Source organism: Amblyomma americanum, chromosome 6 (genome assembly GCF_052857255.1).
Source record: "Amblyomma americanum isolate KBUSLIRL-KWMA chromosome 6, ASM5285725v1, whole genome shotgun sequence".
NCBI classification, from domain to species: domain Eukaryota; kingdom Metazoa; phylum Arthropoda; class Arachnida; order Ixodida; family Ixodidae; genus Amblyomma; species Amblyomma americanum.
The window spans coordinates 47,407,305-47,421,439 of record NC_135502.1 but is presented as its reverse complement, the minus strand read 5'-3'; the positions used below and the strand labels follow the sequence as shown (position 1 = coordinate 47,421,439).

Genomic DNA, 14,135 nt, shown 5'->3' with positions numbered 1-14,135 from the left:
TTCTCTGTTGTAAGAAACCAAGAGCTACGAACGTGGTGCCTCATTAAACAGGTGGGTTCACAACCCTGACTGTGCGGCTGCAGGGTCCGAACTACGTGGAAAGCAATTTCTTCGCATGCAACCAAAGAAAATTAAGAAAACACGTATGTTTTTCACCCCTCGGACGCTGTTTGCCGTTTGCACGTGCTGCTATGTTGACGTACAGGAGGAGTTTGTTTCTGGTTAGGTTTTTGTTCACCAAAGAAAGCGCGGCCTAATTACTGTGAGGATGGTTTTTTGCTCAAGAGAAAGAGATAATGAGGCAGTGCAAGTAGAATCTGGATCGTATCTGGAGCTGTAGCTGCTTTTAGTAGTTTTTTCATCTACAGTGAGTTCCTAAGCAGATGAGACTGGGGCAGCGATTACGTTAAAAAAAAAACGCGACATTTAGGAAAGAGGAAGTGCTAATGATGAGTTAATGGTGGAAGTGGAGCGCACAGTACACATCTTGCGGTAGTGAACAAGACTAAAAAAGGGAACGGCAGTGGCTGTGTAAAACACGTGCCGTACGTTTACCGTACACGTCAGCGTCACCATCCATTTGCGGTAGCAAGACTAGTATTTTTCGAAACTGACCTCCTAGGCCAGAAGAACAGTTCTTTTCATGACGTGCGGCTTTGCAGCCGGTCCACTTAGTTTAGTTTAATTCTACCTATCGTGCAGAAGCCTTGAAGGCAGAGCTGCAGTAGTCGCTGTTTCCGAAATTTCCCGCCCATAGTTATTATTCGCACTGAGCGTCGGTCCAGCCAATCTATTTGGACATTAGCCGTCTGACTCTGCCTGAGTGGGGTCCTCATTACAGCTCAGCTATGTTGCGTTTCTTTAAGTAATATGAGGAAGAAATGGAATAACAATTGTGTGTCAACTGAGTATATACTGAACCTCGCTAAAGTCACTCTAAGCAATTAAGTGTTATATCATGCTTGAACACATGAAACTAACTGTTTCCTGTTTCTATAACACGTCAAACAAAAGTTAGCGCTGCCTTAAAATACTAAACAGATGCAAAACTTCACCACTGCTAAGAGCATCGGTGGCCAATGGCTTTGCATACTCTCATACACTACAAGCAAAGCAGTACGTTAGTAATAACTGTGGTTTCGTAGCGCACAGACAGTACAGGCCAAATATACCAAACACAGCGCATGCAAAAGATATCGAGTGGTGTCTGTTATTATATAAAAAGCGCATGTTCGGATTTTGTTTGCCCTGGAGAGAAGTAGGTGTGCGATTTCTACCTTTAACGTGGTAATGAAACTGCACATCAGAATTTCTGGTCCATAGAAAATTTCATGCAGGTGTTGAGAAGTAATGTATCAAAGGAATACAACAGATAAGAACAACAACTTGAAATGAACAGAAGGTAAAACCCTTACTTCTAAGTCTGTAAAAGGGATTGCCTATAATACATATTGACAAATTTAGCCAGTTTTTCCTCCAGAAAAGAATAACATTTGGTAGCTAAATTGCTTTACTTTAGTTTTTAACTCTCGAGGCCACTTTCTATTGCCAAAGACTTGTTGAATGGATTTTAGTTGGCTATTTTTCAGCGTTCCTTTGAACTGTATAGCTGAGCGCTCAAGATCGCCACAAAAAATTAGAATACATGTGGAACAATTTTTCGCTACACCTATGCTGCCCTTCTCTTGAAGCCGGGATCGCATGTAAGAACGACCACCATTGTTGATATTTTGGCGCAGCGTTGAGACTTGAGCACCAAATACAGACCGCTCTCTTTGCGTCCTGGCGTTCCAACTGTGCTCTTTGCATGTGAAGAATGAAACTGTACAACAGAGGGCTCTGAATTTAGAAACATTCCGACAGCCGGTCGTAAAAGCGAATGCGTGGCGAGCTGGCTGCCGGGAGTAGAGATCCATGAATATTTATCGTTATTACTGCTTTCGGGAGTAGGACCCCTCGTATCTTCTTTCTTTCAATCCATGGTGTTCTGCGAAATAGCTAGAAAACAGTTGGTAGCGTGGGAGGGTACCTTCCAGCAACACATTCTCAGGCCGTATTGCCGAATAACAGCCAAACATTTGTAGTCGTAAGGTAAACACGCTTTTTCTCCGGCACACTATTTCGAATTTGATGCTGTTAAAGCGTTCGTACACAGTCCGAAAGTACTAATTTTGGAAAACGGACCTGAAAACTTCATTTAATATACCTGGACCCAGAGTCACACGTGCCAGTATTGACAGAAGAAAGCGACATAGGGGAGCATTTTGGCTCGTGCCAGAATGAAAAGAAGAGAGTTCTAAATAGTTATCTTCCTAACGCCTGCGCACACATGTTACAGGAAGTGCTAATTATACTCGTCTACGCAGTGACGCTCTAGAAGAGCTTATTTTATGATTATTCTAAAGAAAAAAAGGAGAAAGCAAATTTGTACAACAACACAGTGCGTTTGCCTTCCTATGATAGGTGATATATATAGAGTCGGCGGCTGGGAAAGCTGTGCAAAGGTGCTGCAAACTTAATTTCCGGAACAGGAGCATCATGTTACTAATGCTATGTGTTGGGTTAGCTGGTAGTCCTCTCAAAACTAAACAGTAATGCGAATACAAGAGACCTCAAGTATGACACGAAGCTTCACTAAATGTTCTAGCGTGCTTCATGGCTTCCTTTACTATGATTTTATTTCGACAAGGTACTAACCACTTGGGTGTGAACCATGATGGAATGAACCGCGCAATCTGGGACGCACACACTATAGGTCTAAGAATGAGGAACACAGGGCCGACTATCAGCTGAAAGTTCATTTCTGCCACATCAAGTATAAATAGACAGATGACGCATTTTATTTAGTCCTGCTGCGTGTCTCAAATTGCGCTGTTGGCTCCATCGTACAAACGAGGCTGAGTAATAATGAGTCCTGTCAGGATAACGCAATGCAATTTGGAGAGAGCGTTTCAACATTTCCTTTTCCCTGGTTCTTCCTCACAGCGGAACTGCAGAGACCAAGTTTTCGTTCGGAGGGGATTCCCGTGGTTGCGGTCCTGCCTCTTGCTTCCGGAACTCGGTGCCCATCAACACGAGGTGGATTCTTTCACAGGTATTCTTCGGGTTGCCTTTGGAGCCGTATTTTTAAGCGTGTCATGTACTTGAGTCTCGTGCTTATCCACTTCGATCGGCTTTGCCAACAAAAAAATAAAATTGATATGTGCTGACATGGCAAAACGTTTCTTTTCGCACGTTTGACACTACGTCACTACGCACAGCACTCACAGGGCTAACAAGGTCTATGGTTTTCGATTTTTTTTGTTTGCTTCTGCAGAGCGAGAGGACGTTACACTGCTGACGGTTATCTCTGCTTTACGATTTCAGCGCATTCTATGGTTGTGTACCCAGCTACTCGGCTATCTTCCTCTCTCTCTACCTTTTCCTCTGTCCGCAATTCTTTTCTCTTTTTACACTTTCCTTGTCTCCACCCTCCTCCACACCTTCTCAGCCTGGTTGTGGCTTCTGCTCACCTCGGCGGCTGAATTTCCGTTCCGTGCGTTCTTTCAGGCCATAGTGCACCTAAACAGCACACAAAACCTGCGCAGTCCAAAATCATCTCACACTCAGTTTTTGTAGGGCGCACGGAAGAGAGCGCATTCCGCAAGTCTTCAACTAAGAATCCCTAATGGAGTAGCAGTGTGTCATGACTGACTATGTCATGCTGTTCAAAGCTGCATCTTCATGGCGGCCGTTCCACTACATCTGTTCGCTCGCGAGAAGTGAGGGGTTCGACCCCTAGTGCCGCCTGATACCAACCGATGATACAATGCTTACAAGCTTTCCCCTGACTGGTGCTCAGCTTCTTTAGGGTGAAATGTGTGGTGTTCGCGGGTACCGGCAAGGAAGAAGCGATAAGAAGGCTGCGTAGTACTTTCTTGGGCGACACCTCGGATGCTTTCTGGCTGCGCTCGTGCAGGTGCTCGCTTTTTGTAGAGCCTCTGCTGACGTCACTTGGCGCGTCAGTTATCACGCCGGTAACACTGCGGCGGCACGCATCACTTCCTCCACCGCAATTTGGAGAGTCACGATGGCTGGTATTGGTCAGGCTGAGGGTACCGCCTCGTAGGGCTGTTTCCGCTGACCACGGATGCAGGGCTAGTTGCGGATACAGTGGTTGATGGTGGCGGACAATCTGGAAGTTCTTGATAGCAAATGGGGACACCGTCGTCGCAGCCGAGGCTCGTAGCAAATGGCCCTTGTGTCGCTTCCACGTTGTGTGTCTGCACATTGACCTCGTACGACACTGTCCCAGTGCGCTGCAAGATAGTTGCGTTGAGCCATCGTGGTCCGCACCAGAAATTGCGCACCAAAACCTGTTCATCCACTTGAAACACAGTATGATCAGCACTTCGCAGCGTTGCTTGCCGGAACTGGCTTGCGCTGACTGTACGCGACAGGGCGGGCTTTAAAGCGTCCAAACCAGTGCGCAGCTGCCGACCAAAGAAAATGTAAGACGGTGTCTCAAGTGTCGTCGCGTGCAGGGTCTTTTGATATGTCATCAAGAATTTAGATAATGTTTCTTAAAGGCTCTATGTTGCCGGGCCTTTGCGTAAGGCGCTCTTTACCGTCTGCACAAACCTTTCAGCCAGTTCAGTGCTACTCGGGTGATAAGGTGAAGTGAAAACTTGCCGAACGGCGTGCTCTTTCATGAACGCTTTAAGCTCTGACAGTGTGAATTGTACGCCGTTATCACTTACAGCTGTCTCCGGCGCGCCGTGTCGAGCGAACAGATCGCGTAATCTATGGTTGCTTGTGCGAACGCGCATGTCATGACGTGGTACACCTCTGGCCATTTTGAATGCATGTCTACAGCCACTTTAGCAGCATACGATTACGGAATGGGCCCGCATAGTCAATATGAACACGTGACCATGGACGCGTAGGCCACGACCGCGGGTTCAGTGGTGCCTTTTTGCGTATTCAACGTGGGAAGCTTTTTAGAGTCCTCCAACATTTCTACTTGTTGTTAGGCTCTGTTTAGATCCAGCTTCGAAAAGTACCGCCCTCCGGCAAGTGTGGCTAGTGTCTCATCAAGCCTAGGGAGAGGGTACGGCTCTGTGTCTAAAACAGGGTTCAGGGCCGTATTGTAATCTCCGCACACACGTACTGTCCCGTCCTTTACCGGCACGGTAGGTGTAGCAAACTCGCTAGTAGAAACTTGCGTAATGACGCACATCTCCTCTAGCTTTCGCAGCTCTTCCTTCACTGCGGAAAGTAGTGCGAAAGGCATATTTATAGCTTTGAGAAACTCCGGACGTTCTTCCTTAAGAAATGAGGAAGCTTGCTCACCTTCTATTTGACCAAGGGCATCGTCAAAAATGGTGCTATATTTGTCTAGGAGTACTTTAGGTCGCGTGCTGTAGCTCTTTTGGTTTGCGTCAAGGTGCTAATCGTTGCATAGCTTGTGCAAACTGCAGATTTCGTCCCAGTCCAAGCGCAAAGTTTCGAGCCACTCGCGTACTAGAAGAGCTGGTCCGCCGTAGTCAACGACGTACAACGGAAGGTCATCGACTTGATCCTTGTACTTTACGGCTGCCTTGAAGACGCCGCAGGGCTGGACAACTTCTCCTGTGTGTGTTTTAAGCCGTAGTTCTGTCTGTTGGAGTTTTAAAGGCGGTCTAAGTCTCTTGAACTGTTGCCTTTATATTACAGACACCGTAGCGCCTGTGTCTAACTCCATACGCAAGGATACACTTTGAATTTCAACGTCGACGGTTATGGGACGCCGGATTTTTCGAGACAGCATCTGGACGTTCCCCGTGTCGTCACTTTCAAGAGTGCGTATCCGCTTTCTTGAACTCGTTGGCTTCTGCTTGGGACCACGGCAGGCACTTTGAACGTGGCCTTTCTTGCCGCAGTTCGCGCACTTATCTGCGATATGCGAACAGGCGCGGGAAAAATGCTTGTCTGAGCCGCAGCGGTAACACTCGAAAGAATGCTTTCTTTTGGCTGAGCCTTCAGCGCTCATTTTGTGAACGTCGTCGACAGCTTCGTAAGTGTGCGCTTCCTGAATATTTTTCTTAGATTTTGCCAAAGCAAGTTCGCGCTCAACGGTTCTTTTTTTTTTTTGGAATGTGAGCGTTTTTCTTCTGAAAATAAGCGTCGCTGAATGTCGGTGCGGAATAAACCACACACGAACCTGTCCGTCCAAAAAGGTGCCGATTTCACAAGTCTGAGCGAGTTTTCTGAGCTCTGCTGCGTACTATGCGATACTTTCTTGTTGCAACTGACATCTGTGAAATTTTGCTCGCTCTCCGATCACACACACTCTCGGGGTGAACTGATTGCGAAGCAATTCAGTCAGTTTCTTGAACGTCTTTTCCGACGGCTTTTTTGGTGCAGTCAAAGATTTCAGGAGGCTGTACGACTTCGGCCCAATGACGCTTAGCAAACCATGCAGCTTGAGGTCTTCCTGAACTTTGTTCACCGAGAAAAAAAGGAAATAGGCGTTCTTCGTAAGATAGCCAGTCACTACATTCTTTTCTTTCTTTTATATTTAACGTCCCAAAGAGACTCGGGCTATGAGGGACGCCGTAGTGGAAGGCTCCGAAAATTTCGACCATCTGGTGTTCTTTAACGTGCACTGACATCGCACAGCACACGGGCCTCCAGAATTTCGCCTTCATCAAAATTCAACCGCCGCGGCCGGGCTCGAACCCGCGTCCCACTCGCAGTTTCGTCTAAGGCTTCTACCTGATCAATCTGACTGCAGGCTGCCATCTGGGACGTCCTGTCATCGTAAGTGCGGTTGAATCCAACCTGACTCTTCTGACTGTTGCCTCGGTACTTCGTTTGCCCAGCTTCAGCGCCTCTTTCCTGCCTCTTGCCTTGCTTCCACCATCCTCGTCGCCAGTCGTGTTCGCTGGCCACGGCAAGGAAGAAGCGATAAGAAGGCTGCGTAGCACTTTATTGGACGACACCTCGGATGCTTTCTGGTTGCGCTCATGCAGATGTTCGCTTTTTGTAGAGCCTCTGCTGACGTCACTTGGCGCGTCGCTTATCATGCCGGTAACACTGCGGCGGCACGCATGAAAATGCTTGGAAAAAGATATTTGACCCCACCTTGAGCAGAAGAAACAACCTTGTGTCGTAGCGCTCTTTGGCCGCAGATGCCCTTGCGCCATAAAAAATCAACTTCCACTACGTCTGTCATGAAGGGCAGACGCGGGTGTATGCCAGGATGCCGTTAAGGCACAGGGCAGTGTTTTTGAATCTTTAAGCACCTCAGCAACGCTGCAGGCAGCTATGAGAAGTGTCATTGCGTAGACCTCCGCAACAATTTTTCATGTAGGGGCGAATACTTGCCAGACATTTTGGTAGGTGGGTGTTTTGTATTACGTCACAATCAAAATGCGGCTGCTGCAGATCTGGATGCGCGGGTGAACGCATTCTTTGCAGTCACTTTATACTGGCGATAAGCAACCGCGATGGTTTTTACAAGAAGGAATGGACCTTTATAATGCGGACGTTGTGAACTGTTTTGTTTATTTTGCGAGTGTCTGTTTTGTTATTCTACCGGAATATGCTTTTTTCTTTTGCGGTTTGGTTCGGTGAGGTGCGTATACTACAGGCTGTGTTTTAAGTGCGCACGTGCATGCAGCGCAATGCATAGAGGTGGTATATCTTCCTCTAAGTATGCATGCAAGGAGTAGTAAAAAATCGTTTCTGAACCAAGCGCGCAGTGTTTTATTCATTTTTATGATTGTCAAGCATCAACGAGAACTCTTGCGCCACGAACGAAATAAAGAGGTGAAAGCAAAAGCAAAATACTGATTACCACTCTAATACAGATGCCAGTCTAATTTAAAAAAAGAGAACCCTTGGTAAATAACTTTTAGAGTGAGAGCTCTACTTAATGACCAAAGCTGCATCGCGGAAGCCTTGACCTTAACCTTAAATAAATAAATAAATAAATAAATAAATAAATAAATAAATAAATAAATAAATAAAGAAATAAATAAATAAATAAATAAATAACTTGTGAGCACTTTTCGTGAACTTCATCCACGTCTGTGATTATACATCATCATTCTTCACTTCACGCGAACTTCATCCTCATTTGTGAGTCATCATCATCAACCCTCCTTCGTGGGTTCGTTCTTCGACGCCATTATAGGCAGTACCAATAAAGCTCGGTCGCCCAGCTTGCAAGTGGTGGAGCATGATGTTGATCCCTGTCCGGCTCAATCGAAACCCTGCAGCTACGCTATGGTCGAATCCTGGTCGGCCCATCAGACAGGATGGAACATCTCGATCAATATCCCCCTGTTCCAGCTGCCGTGCCTGCTTCCACTCGAACTGTTGCGCTTCCGCTCGGACCTGAGGCTTCTACCGGCTCTGCCCACACGTACGCCTCCAACGGTACGCCGTAAGGTCAGCCTACCTGGATTATTACCACCCAGAAGCGTGATACTCCCGTGCTTCCTGGCCTCCCCGGCCACGACGTTGAGAATTGGCTGGAGCAGTATGAGGATGCTAGCGCCTACAACCGTGTTTATGTTTCTACCAAACTTTTGAACCTGGGATTCTTCTTGAGCCACGTAGCCAAGTCCTGGTTCGTCAACCTTAGGGCCGCCATTACTGACTGGCCTCAGTTTACCTCTCAGCTTCGTCAGATCTTTGGAACGGTGACCAACGGCACCGCTGCTTACCGAAATAAATTAGGCACCCGTGTGCAGCTTCCCTGGGAGAGTTACACGTCCTACATTGAGGACGTCCTTGCCCTTTGCCGTCGTGCCAACACTGTCATGTCTGAGGCCGACCGGGTCCACCATGTTCTCATAAAAATAGTCGCTTTCGCCTTTAGCACTCTCGCCGCTCAACACCCCTCATCTATTGCGGACATTCGTACCACCTGTCAGCGCTCAGATGACCTCCAGTCACGCCGTCTCCCGGACACCTGGGACCATCGTTTTCCCACAGACGCCAATCTCTGCGTGCTGATTAGATCGATAATACGCGAAGAACTGCAGGGCTCTTACCCAAGAACTGTTCCCTCTGCTTCCCACTCTGCCAGCGATTCTAATTTGCGTGCCGTGGTGAAAGAGGAACTCGCTTCTGTAGGGCGTCCTTCTTATAAAGAGCCGCCAAGCAACCATTACATACCTTCGTATGCTGAGGTTGCTGCGACTCCCCCTCCACCTATGCAACCTTCCAGCTCCAGTCCTCCGCAGCCTAACATAGCCGCCGTACCACATCACTCACCGGCTCCTGTCTCCGGCCCGCTTCCTTTTGCTCTATGGCGTTCACGTTCACCCAGGCCGGTCTGCTTCTACTGCGGCATTCGCGGCCACGTTGCTCGATTCTGTCGTCGGCGCATGTGGGACGAGCGACATCACTACCGTGACATTCGACGGGAGACCCCGTGTGCTCACTTTCCGTGCCGTCAGACCTACGCTCCCACAGACACTGATCGGCCACCTTCCCCGCCGCCGCCATCTAAGAGGGCGTCCACAGGCCGGTGCTCACGGTGCCGTTCACCATCTCCTTAGCGTCGCTCGCCGTCAACCCCTCGACAAGCACCGTATGCTCCTGACCGCCGACCGGAAAACTGGTCTGTGCAGTGTCCAGAGGTGAAGCTGCACCGGCCGCTCATCATACAATTCCTCTCACACCCCCGTCTAACATGCTGGCAGTAGAAGTTGAAGGGATATTTGTCGAGGCTTTAATTGACATCGGTGCATTTATTTCCGTCATATGATCTGATTTATATTCTAGGCTCAAGAAAGTTCGTACACCTTACTCTGGTCCCCATTTACACACCGCCAATGACACACCCATATCCCCTTCTGGACAGTGCACCGCTCGGATCACCATAGACGGCTGCCGCCATCACGTTGAACTTGCTGTGCTTTCCTCATGTGCTCATCCACTGATTCTTGGTTGGGACTTTCTGGCTTCCGCGTCTGCAGTCATCAAAGGCCGTGATCGCACCATAGAGATTGCTGAAAGCAACATGTTTCCCCTTGATTATTGGCCACAGTCGCGAGTGCTCACAACAACTGACAATGTCTTCGGCCCTGGGAGAGATCACGTTATTGAAGTCAAGTGTGAATTTGTTACCGATGGCGACTTTTTAGTTGTACCTTGCCCGCGAACCCTCTTCGCTGATACATCGCTTCTTCGCCTCTTATCTGGTTCATCCCGTCTGACCGTCTGGAACGCTACTCACGATCCCATTCTTCTACGGAAAGGTTCTGTTCTGCAGTTGCATGTATCGCCCGCATTCAACCTGTGGCTCTTCTACCCCTCAGCATTCCTCTCCCTGCGCCTGATTCTGCTGCTTCTGGTGACACGCTTTCTAATCCCATCAGCCATGATCTTTCGCCAAACCAGAAGCAGGCATTACTTACTCTCTTAAACATGTCCCCTCATTCGACACTCACTCTCCTATTCTGGGTCGCACCTCTGCAGCCACACATTGAATTACAACAGACGGTTCTACCATAGTTCGCCGCCGGCCCTACTGAGTGTCTTCTTGAGAACATAAGATAATACAGGATAACGTTGTGGATATGCTGAATCTCAACATCATACGCCCCTTTTCTAGTCCGTGGTAATCGCCTGTTGTGCTGGTGAAGAAAAAAGGCTGCTCTGTTAGATTTTGCGTTGGTTACCGTGTTCTGAATAAGATTACTCGAAAGGATGTATATTCCTTGCCACGTATTGACGACGCCCTTGACTGCCTTCAAGGTGCCGAATTTTTCTCAAGTTTAGACCTCCGATCTGGTTATTGGCAAATACCCATGCATGAGGAAGACAAAAAAAGACCCCTTTCCCATTCCCGATGGGTTATACGAGTTTAATGTGATGCCCTTTGGCCTCTGCAACACTCCCGCAACATTTGGGCGCATGATCGATACCGTTCTGCGAGGCCTCAAATAGAAAACTTTCCTATGCGACCTCGAAGACATGCTAATATTTACCCCAACGTTTTCAGAATACCGACAGCGTCTCGAAGAAGTTTTAATTGCAATCTCCAGCACCGGCTTCCAGCTCAATACGATGAAATGTCGGTTTGCATCAAAATCCATCAAAGGCTTTGGGCATATCGTCAGCAAAGATGGCTTTAGGCCTGATCCTAACAAAATTGCTGCTGTTGTGTATTTTCCCCAGCCGTCCTGCCTCAAAGATCTTCGCAGTTTCCTCGGACTATCGTCCTATTTTCACCGATTCATCCGTAATTTCGCTTCCATTGCGTTCCCTCTACATCGCCTGCTTTCTATCGGCGTCGCTTTCGACAGGACTCCTGACTGTGAGACAGTCTTTCAGAAGCTGAAGCGAATTCTGACAACCGATCCAGTTCTGTGCCATTTTGATGAGTATTTGCCAATCATTTTTCTCACGGATGTCAGTGGTCCCGGCGTTGGTGCCGTGCTTCTGTAGCAATTTTCTACCAGCGAAAGGGTTGTCGTATATGCCAGCCGCTCATGACTCTGGCTGAGCAGAACTGCCCTATAACGGAACAAGAGTGCCTTGCAGTTGTTTAGGCTGTTGAGGAATTTCGTCCTTACCTTTACGGCCAGCATTTCGTGTGGTAGTCATTGATCACCACGCTTTGTGCTGGCTCTCATCCCTGAAAAATTTACCTGACCGGCTCGTACACTGGATTCTATGACTTCAATAATTTCAATTCACAATAACTTGTAAATCTGGCAAGACGCATCTCGATGCCAATGCCCTTTCTCCTTGCCTCCTTTTCACACCGTCACAAAGTAGCTCTGAGTCCTTACTTGCCCGCACGTGCCAATTATTTGCCCATTCAGGATGTGAATACCGCGTCGACTGCTGCCTTTTCCCATATCCAGCATCATCTAGCTTCCGCCCAACAATCGCACTCCTACTGTCGCACCCGGGTAGATCGAGTCAACAGTACTTCGCTAATCCAGTATTATCGATTGCGACGTCAGCTTACCAAATTTAATATGCAGGTTTGACTGCTTTATTGGCATAACAATACCCCTTTCGGTGAACCGTGGGTGCCAGTTGTTCCCCGTTCTCTTCGCCGCCAGATTTTACATGCCTTCCACGACGATCCCACTGCTGGTCACCTTGGCTAACATAAGACTTAAGACAGAATCAAGAGCCGCTTTTTCTGGCCGGTCTCTCCACGAGTGTTGACAAGTACGCTGCCTCTTGTGTGCCATGCCAACGCCGTAAACGGTCCACGTCACCTCCAGCGGGCCTACTTCAACGTCTTCCCTGCCCTTTTACACATTTCGAAGTTGTAGCCATTGACCTATACGGCCCTTTGCCGTTGACCGCGGCGGGAAATCGCTGGATCATCACAGCTGTGGACTACATCGCCCTGTATTTATTTATTTATTTATTTATTTATTTATTTATTTATTTATTTATTTATTTATTTATTTATTTTATTTATTTCAACGTACTGCAGGCCCTTTTCAGGCCCATGCAGGAGTGTTTACAATGCATCAGTGTGATCAACCAGGATATTCCGCAGCTATAACGTCAGGTTCTGCGGCGGAGATTGCAAGTTTTTTTTCTGCGAAACATTATTTTGCGCCCAGGAGCGCCTCCTGTTCACCTGTACGATAGCGGCAAGTCTTCTCGCAGTGCAGTCATGGCCCAAGTTCTTCACGCCGCCAACACTGTTCACAAGACAACCTACGCCCACTATCCCCAAACGAAAGGTTACCGAACGCTTCCGATATGCTATCCACATACATTGACCCTCATTACAGTAACTGGGCTTTTTTGCTTCCTTTTGTCACCTTCGCATACAACACGGCAGTTCAACGCACGACCCGCTACTCTCCGTTTTTCCTGGTTTATGGTCGGTCCCCTACATTCATCCTGGAAGCATCCTTCTCTGCACCAGTTCTCGCTGACCCACCCTCCTATGAATAATCCACTTGCCAGACTCAGCACAGAGGCCGCCCAGACTGCGCGGAAAAGCAGCTACGACTCCGCTCACCGTGTGGTGACATTCAATCCCGGTGACGAAATCTTTCTCTGGACGCCTACCCGCACACCAGGCTTGTCCGACAAACTCCTCAGTCGCTTCATCGGCCATACACAGTGCTCGAACAAAATTCATTAGTGAACTATCGCGTAGCCCCAGCGTCTCCTGTCAAAGACCATCGCTGTCGTGGAACTGAGATTGTGCACGTGTCTTGGCTCAAGCTCTTCACCCGTCGTCCTTCTTCCCTTTAATTCCTGCGACCAGGATGGCCGCTTTCGTCGCGGTGGGGGAAAGGTGTAAGCACTTTTCGTGAACTTCATTCCCATTATCCATCATCACCCTTCGCTTCATGTGACGTTCATCCTCATTTTTGAGTCATCATCAACGCTCGTTCGTGGGTTCGTTCTTCGACGTCATTATTGGTAGTGCCAGTAAAGCTCTGTCTCCCAGCTTACAGAATAAAAAATATTGCTGCGACTGGGATTCGCGCCCGCGGGGGCGCGAACAGATCTGTTTCGCTGGCAACTGTACGAGAGCACTATGCAAACAATAGGTCACAAACAGATTATGTTCTGCGCTGTATTCTCAAATATCCGGAGCGGAGATGCGCTTCGTTCGCATGAGAAAATCAGAACCGTTTCAAGGAACACAACTGACCCATCAAATTAATAACTTCAGCCCACACGCCTCGTATTAAACTGCAAAACGCTCTCACGCTATTCATTGAACATTCTCGTATTCCTCTTAAACAGTGCAAAGGATGTGACAAGAAAGAAACAACAGGACGAGTGCTGACTATCAAATTTTATTTATTTATTTATTACTACCTCAAAGGCCCCATTGAAGGGGTATTACATTAGGGAGTGGGTAACAGGGCATAATGCTTCAATTGATGACTTGAATAGTGATGGATCAGTATGAAGCACGACGTAGCCGGGTAAGTGATTCCAGTCTGTCGCGGTGCGTACAAAAATGAGGACAGATGAGCAGATATGAGGGCAGGCGGAGGATAGGTGGTCTTTTCATGGTTCGTGCGGCTTGAGGTGCGGTAGGCTGGTATGATAACAGACTCGTGCGGAACGTGATAATAGAAATTGTGATATAGACAAACTTGCGATGTGACTTTGGCTAGTTAGACTTGAGAGATGAGTATTGCGTTTTAGCTTGG

General features: G+C 47.9%; 1 pseudogene; it reads right to left on the bottom strand.

The window, feature by feature from the left end:
- Positions 1-4,064: 4,064 nt before the first annotated feature.
- On the bottom strand, positions 4,065-6,010 carry LOC144095240 (uncharacterized; annotated as a pseudogene).
- Positions 6,011-14,135: the final 8,125 nt, after the last annotated feature.